The sequence below is a fragment of the Gekko japonicus genome, unplaced genomic scaffold (genome assembly GCF_001447785.1).
Source record: "Gekko japonicus isolate JY-2015 unplaced genomic scaffold, Gekko_japonicus_V1.1 scaffold418, whole genome shotgun sequence".
Taxonomy (NCBI): Eukaryota; Metazoa; Chordata; class Lepidosauria; order Squamata; family Gekkonidae; genus Gekko; species Gekko japonicus.
The window spans coordinates 506,579-514,851 of NW_015167544.1; positions in this window are offsets into that span (position 1 = coordinate 506,579).

The following is an 8,273-nucleotide window of genomic DNA, read 5'->3' on the forward strand; positions in this document are numbered from 1 at the left end:
TACCTGCTGAGTCCTTCCGCCCGCCCCCCGCCCAATGCTGCCCTCTACAGAATCCACCCCCCAAATTTCCAGGTATTTCCCTCCTTAGAGCTGGCAACCCTACATTCCCCTCAATGCCTGTTGGTAGGCAACTAAGTTTGGTCCTGTCACCTACTTTGGCCTTTGGGAGAAAACACATTGGGGCCAGTCCTGATAGGGTTGCCAACTCCAGATGGGAAATTCCTGGAGGTTTGAGGGATGGAGCCTGAAGAGGGTGAGGTTTGAGGAGGGGTGGGACCTCAGACAGGTACACTGCCATAGACTCCACCCTCCAAACCAGTCAGTCCCACATAGGGAACCATTGTTGCCAATCTCCAGGTGAGGGCTGGAGAGCACTCAGAATTACAACTGCTCTGCAGAAGGGAGGGCAGAAGTCAGCTGAAGTCAAAGGGGCAGATAATGGTAGGTTGATGGTTAGCTGGGAAGGAGATGAGGTTGCCAACTCCACCCTCCAAACCAGCCATTTTGTCCTGGGCAACAATTGCTGCCAATCTCCAGGTGAGGGCTACAAATCACTCACAATTACAACTGCTCTTCAGGTAGCAGAGATCAGTTCCTCTGGAGAAATCAGTGGACTCTGTCATTATACCCTGCTGAGGTCACCACAGCAAATTGACACTGTTTGCCCAAAGCCAGAGCACTCCCCCAGAACCTCTTTCTAGATCTCGTTGTATTGCTTTCACAACGGGCTTTACTGCTAGTCATATAATAAAGAGCAAGTGCTACTCGACCGATGAAATCAATTTTATTACTGAAACGCCCGGCAGAACAGCTCCATTGTCACGGCTCTGTGGAATTGCTGGAGATCCCGCAGAGCTCTGATCTTAGTAGGGAGCTTGTTCCAAAGCGTTGTGTGTTGCAGGTTCTCCTCAGTTCTCCTCACATTTGCCAAATTTGGATCCAGATTCTGGCTTATTTGGAGAAGGGCCTTCAGTCTACCCCTGAACTATTTTTCTATCCTGAGGGTATTTAGCCCACTGAAGAGACCCATCTGTTCCCTGGGATATAGGTCGGTTTCCCCAGGGGGTTAAATATTACTCTCCCACATTGTTTCTGGTTGAGAAAATGATCAGGGGGAGGCTGAAGCCTCTTCTTATGAGTGCTGTGGTCCCAATCCAAATAAAGCACTGCACATATGGGAATTCAGGAAAACCTTCAGCTCGCATCTAACTGTTGTACAATGTGGGGACTAGAGCTCCAACCTGTGTATTCTATAAAGTGCAAATTTACTAAGACTAGAGAGCAATCAGTAGAGTAATGTGTTTTGTAACATTTATTTTACTTATCAATATGCAAAAGTGAAGGCAAAGAGGCACTTGTACAAGGCAGCAGATCTACTATCCAAATTGAATCTCCAGAGAGAGTGACTGAAAGCCCTTGCATACAAAAAGCATCATCTGTAACCAACCTACAGTTCTTTCTGCTGCCATTTCTTTGTTCCAGACTCAAAGGGCCAGACTCCTGTTCATCGCACTTAGCACACTTCTCTCTCCTCTCAACTGAGATGCAGAGTTCAAGCTTTGATAGTCCTTGAACAAGAGAGACCATTTCCTAACAATTATGCCCCACTAAGGAAATTTCTACATCCATTTAGGAACATTCCCATTTTTGCACAGGGCCTGACTCCCACCAGGTGTGTCACTTTAAGCCACACCCATGGTAATATTCCATTCGCTATATTCATGTGTCAATCTCACAGCAACTCAATTATCTAAGCCTGACATGAGCTCACTGAAACTATTCTGCAGATGATATGATTCATACTTGAGTCTCAACACCTCCTACAAATGATGAAGATTCACTTAGCAATCATCAGGCTTTGATGTGTCATAGGTCATTAAAATTGGTAAACTTTAGATGTATTTTCCTGGCAACGTTTTACAAATGTAAGAATGATGTCACTTTGTACTTCTAAAATGAGTTTTAAAAGTATTTACTTTGCTCTAATGTTTGCTTCTTTCCCAGCCAGCATTTATACTTTTTGATAATATGACAATATCCATTTTAAATTTATTTCTTATGCTTAATTAAGTTGCTATGTTTTAATTACATCAGGAATAACAGAATCTCCTAGCAAGCCTAGCACCCAACAAAAATGAGCACCTGCCCTAAAAGCTCATGGGCTCATGGATGTTGGGATGCCCCACATAACTGAGTCTTGGACTTACCCACCCCAGCCTCCTTCTGGTCAGGAAACTATTACTGTTGTTTCTGGGCTCTGCTCAGGAAACTATTATTGTTCTTTCTTTGCAATAGTGTGCTTTGTGGATCACTTCTGTTCCAGCAAATCACAAACCCTGCTTCCCAGCAGCTTTCACTGGACTCAAAGACCAGGATAAACGGGTAGTAAAAATACAAGATATGTGAGAAACAAGTTGGGTCACAAAACAAACACTCCCTCTAAGCTGTGGAGTCTTGTGAGCAAAAATTCTACTTTGTGAGCTACTGGCATTAAAGTTGTGAGTGAGCTATCTGGCTACTGCATAAATCAGTTTGCTTTGGAGCTATCCTTCCTGAGCTAAGACAAAAATGTGTGAGCCGGAGGCTAAAAAACTGTGAGCTAGCTCACACTAACTCAGCTTAGAGGGAATCTCCAATCTTTGAGGGAACCCTGGAAAGTCGGGAACCCAAGGGTCTGGCCTTTCCTTTCTTCCTTGGGCTACTCCCTCCCTTTGTTATTACGCAAGGCAGGGAAGACTATGTGGTCAGAGCACAACACAGATTAGTAGCCCAAATAAAATAATTTATTTAAGTATTTACACAATTATAGAGCTCACTCCATCATGCGGTACACTCAGTTCTCGAACTGCTGAATTACCGACCTTCCACAGCCTGCAATTCAGTGACTTAACCACTTGAGCCACCGCAGCTCCTAATTATAGAGCACACACACACTAAATGAATAAGGCAGAACTGTAGGAGTAAGCACACACTATGAACCAACAGGACAAAAATCAACAGGGGTTAAACAAAACCCTCTTCACCTACACACAATACTCCCTACCTCTGGAGGTTGTGGCTTCAGCCTCTCTCTCTTGCCCAAGAGAGCAGGGAAACTTCCATTCATTCCCCAGTCCAGCCGACTGTGGAGTGGCTGAATTTCTGCTGCCTCCCAGGGTTCCCCCACGTCTGTGACTTGTTGCCTGGACAGCCTCATCAGCACAGGCAGCAGGAGCATCTCCTAACCTCCTGTAGGACGAAGACCCCCTCCTCCCTAGATGGGCTGGAGACTATATTGATGCTGTCCTGCCCGTTGGGACAGTCCCTCTTTTCCCACAGTTTTTGGCCTTGGGGCAGCTGGGAACTGTAGGCCAGCAGATGAGGAGGTCCCATTCAACCCAGTGAGTGATACCCCTGCAGGCCCCTCTCTGGAACTACAGGTCAATTAAACCTTATGGGGGAACATTTTAAACAAACAACCACACGGCAGCCATCTTACAAACACAGGTAACTGCCATTTTGTTACACCTACCAACAGCCACTGAGGGAAAAGTTACTCCCACACAGGAGGCAAGCAGGAGAAGTGTTTTCATCAAGAGAGAAAGCCGTTTGCCAGTAATTCTGACAGGACGCAGTGGCTGAAGGGGGAGTGGGCGGAGAAGAGGAGCAGACCCAGCACCCGGCCAATGGCACACGAGTACTCTTGAGTGGCGGCTGACAGGCCAATGGCTGAGGGAGCACATTACACAGCCAATGGGAGAGCTCCAAAGTGCCACCCCAAAACACAATTATTATATAGAGAGAAGAGCAACATCACATGGAATATGTGATTATCCTGAGTGACTGAGGGAGTGAGCCCAAGCAGGTCTAATCAGAAGTAAGACTCATTTTAGTCAATGAGTCTTACTTCTGATTAGTCAATGAGTTTACTCCCAGGAAAGTGTTCTTAGGATTCCAGTCTATGTGATGTTTGTTTGTTTGGCTGGTTGTTGTTGTTTTTAATGTTGCATTAGTTATTCGTTTGGAACTGAGTATTATTGTACAAAATACATCATGCCTCTGAAGGAAATAGGGGATTCCTCCTGTTTTTTGTATGAATTTTGACCAAGATTTAGCTGCTACAGGATGTTTCTAGGGGGTATATGCATGCTATCTATCTATTATCTAATTTTAAGAAAACAAAAAACCTTTCCATACTCTTTAAAGAAGCAGCATCAAAATTTTGGGGTGAGAAGACAAATTAAAAGTTATACATCATGTGCATGTATTAGCTCTAATATGCATAAAAAGGTAAAGGTAAAGGTTCCCTTGCTCGAAAGCCAGTCAAATCCGATTCTAGGGTTGCGGTGCTCATCTCCGTTTCAAAGCCAAAGAGCCAGCGCTGTCCGAAGACGTTTCCGTGGTCATGTGGCCGGCATGACTAAACACCAAGGTGCACGGAACGCTGTTACCTTCCCACCGAAGTGGTACCTATTTATCTACTTGCAATTTCTTGCTTTCGAACTGCTAGGTTGGCAGGAGCTGGAACTAGAGCCAGGAGCTCACCCTGTCTTGAGGCACCCGGGTCTTGAACCGCTGAACTACTGACCTTCCACAGCCTGCAGTTCAGTGTCTTAACCACTTGAGCCACCGCAGCTAATATGCATAGTATCTTTTTAAAAAACAAACAAAACTCTAACCTCTAAATTTTCTAAAAGCTAATCTGTTCTTAAGCCTTTGCTCCAGAAATTATGCATTTCAAATGTTAACAGATTGGTCTTTTAGTTGTCGTAACTGTCCTAAAAAAAATCTGAGACTGCTTATTATAGTCCATGGTTTCTTGAACAAGGCCTCAGATATGAAGGCTTTGGCAAAGAGCAAGACTACATGTCATAATATGCCTTTCCTTATTCAACAGCTTCTGAATATAAATATCAACTAAATCCTAATATTAGAACTATTAACTACAAACCTGAATGCAGGTGTCAGGATTTGTTCATTCTTACTGTGTGTTCCTACATGGTGTCATTTTTGTTCTTGTCAATAGACAAACGTTTTAATAGTTTTGAAAGGTAATCCCCGGTATCCAAGTGTTAATTAATTGGAAGTATTTATGCAGTTTTCTAATTTTAGTGCTAAAGAAGAGGGAACCTTCGCTTTGAAAACTTCCACTGTTTGCTACTTTGCCAATTTAAATAGTAATCTGATAGGTTCAACTTGAGTTGTCAGTAAGAGATCATTAAATTTTTTCTTGATATCTTAAAGAAAATGTTTAATGAATATGCAAATATCAGGTAGGAAGATTAAATCATACTTCTGTATTCCAGATATAAAGCAAAAGAATCAATTATTGGACAGAGAAGGTGCAGTCAGCTGCCTATAAATTCATACACCAACTGGGAAAAGAGTGTCTCTTGATCAATTGTCATATTGAAGTTCCACATTGTATCCTGTGATGACAGTAGGTATTTGTGTGGATGATTTTTAAGACCTATTCTTTCTTTTATACAAAGGATCATCTTGAACAAACTTCTTCCCTAACAGATAGTATTATCTACTAGTCAAGAGGTGGTTCTCAAACATCTTATAGTCTAATAGTGAAGTTGGCCAAATCTTTGGATACTTAAATCTGGTGACTTTAGCTGTGAATGGGATGGGCAAGACAGGCCTTTCTACAAACTTGAAAAGGGCCCAAGGCTTGCAGAAAATGTGAAATCTAAAAAAAAAATATATGTTTGTTTTTTTTTAAACCCAACTAAAAATGATAAAAGGAACACCCATAGCTTTAAGCAACAGATTCACTCAGTGGCTGTTGTTACGCACCCACAGTATTCCAGGCTGCGTTTTTGTGAGTAAAAAGGCAGAGGGAGGGGGCAGAGGCCTTTCTAGGCTTGTTTTGGCCTTTGAGGGAGGCCAAAACTGGAGAGCCAGTTTGGTGTAGTGGTTAAGAGTGGTGGACTTTACTCTGGAGAACTGGGTTTGATTCCCCACTTCCCCACATGCAGCTGCTGGTGTGACCTTGGGTCAGTCACAAGTTCTCTCACAGCTGTCCTCGAAAGAGCTCTCTGAGCACCACCTACCTCACAGGCTGTCTGTTGTGGGGAGGGGAAGGGAAAGGAGATCATAAGCCACTCTGAGACTCCAAGTGAAGGGTGGGGTATAAATCTAATCTCTTCTTCTTCTTCTTCCTCTTCTTCATTGGGGCCAGGCTTGACTAGAGTTGCCAGGTCTACATTGGGAAACTCCAGATTTTGTGGTGAAATCTGAGAAGGGCAGGGTTTGAGGGAGGGGAGAGGCCTCAGCCAAAAATAATGCCACAGAGCCCACCTTCCAAAACAGTCATTTTCTCCAGGGGGACAGATATCTCTCATCTGGAATTCAGTTGTAATTCTGGGAGATCTCCAGGTCCCACCTGGATGCTGGCAACCCTATGCCTGGAAACAACCTTTGGGTGATTTGATACAAACCAAGGCTATTTTTGGGCAGGAACGCACAGGAACGGAGTTCCGGCTGGCTCCTGAGTTGGCCACGCCCAGCAGGAACTCATTAGCATAATAGGCCACACCCAACAACAGAAACTCATTAGGATTGGCTACATTAGGGGTGTGTGGCCTAACATGCAAAGGAGTTCCTGCTACAAAAAAAGCCCTGGTTGACAACAAACAAGGTAAACAGAATAAGAGGGGAAAGGTGGGTATGGCTGGATGACCACACGTCTGGTAACATGGGTGTGTGGCCTAATGTGCTAATGAGTGGTGCTGTCAGGGTGTGGCCTAATAGGCTAATGAGTTTTGCTGTTGGGTGTGTCCTATTATGCTAATGAGTTCCTGCTGGGCTTTTTCTACAAAAAGAGCCCTGACAAACCACCTTTCATGAATCAACTAGGTAAGGTTGCCAGGTCCATTAGAGATGCTGGCAAGGGGTGGGGGGACGCTCCAGGAGCTGGAAGCATTGCCCCGGCATGCTGCCATCACTGGAAGTGACATTGCATGCCGTGCCTACATCATCCAGAAGTGACGTAGGCATGTTGGGGGTGACACTCCAGTTTTTGTGCAAAACTCCATGGTAAAATAGCCCTCAAACCATAGAGTTGTGTCCAAAAACCAGTGTCACCCCCACCGTGCCCACATCACTTCTGAGTGCTGGGGGGAGAATTTCCAAAAGGAGGAAAAGAGAAAATAGTATGGGGAGGAGGATACAGGGAAAAGTGAGGTGTTGCTCTTTGAATGGAGCATTCATGCAGGGTTTTTTTCTGAGATCACTTACATATTTTAGAATGGTGACGATACTCCCCTACTAAATATTTTCTTCTGCTTTTCCTCATAGTCTTTGATTTATAGACACACAGTAATGGCCATAGTTGTCACCTAAATCATTTTCAGCTTATCAAAATAGTCTTTAATGTCAAAGAAAAATCACTATGGAGGAACATTCCTAGAGAGTCATGTTCCAGCCTCATTCTCATGCTGAAGCTTATTTCAAAACCTAGAAACAGAGAGATGTACACATTAAGCAGACATCTTAGTTTGATGAGCAATAAAAAATAAAGTTCTACAGGAAGAGAATGTAGCTGAAGATAAAAGATAGACTATGGAATGTACATGCTCTGCAGAGTGCTCTGCTCCTTAACAGAGATCCATGTAGAATCACAGAGGAGGGTCTTGTTGAAAATACTCCCCCCCATTAAATCTGTTAATCCATAACTGCATAGGATTTAGGATTGCCAGGTCCCCCCAATCTCCGGCAGGGGATGGGGGGCAGGGTTGCCAGCTACAGTTTGGGATACTCCTGGATGTTTGGGGATGGAGACTGGGGGGGGGACAGGGACCTCAGTGGGGTACAAGGCCATAGAGTCCACCCTCCAAAGCATCCATTTTCTCCAGAGGAACTGCTCTCTGTAGTCTGGAGATGAGCTGCAATCCTGGGGGATCCCCAGGTCCCACCTGGAGGCTGGCATCCTTGATAGGATTTCAAGCCAATTTCCCATACCTTCTGTTTCTTCATTCCTGAAAGAGTTCTCAGCTGCTGTCAACATTCTGAGTTACACCCAGTCTACTTTTTTGCTTCTTTCTTTTTATTCATTGACAAAGTCATATTTTTCTGAATACCTGGGTACCCCCCTACCCTTGACCATGGATAGCCTAGCTTTTTAATTGGTACAAGCCATCGTTATTACAATTAACTATAAGAAGCTGGAACACCTAAGAAAATATTGCAGCTTGCTTTTAGCAACACAGGTGGGACTCTTCCCAGTCTTGCAGACAGCTCTATGTTGAGAGCAGTTGCTTGGACAATCCCAGCCACAGATCTGGGCC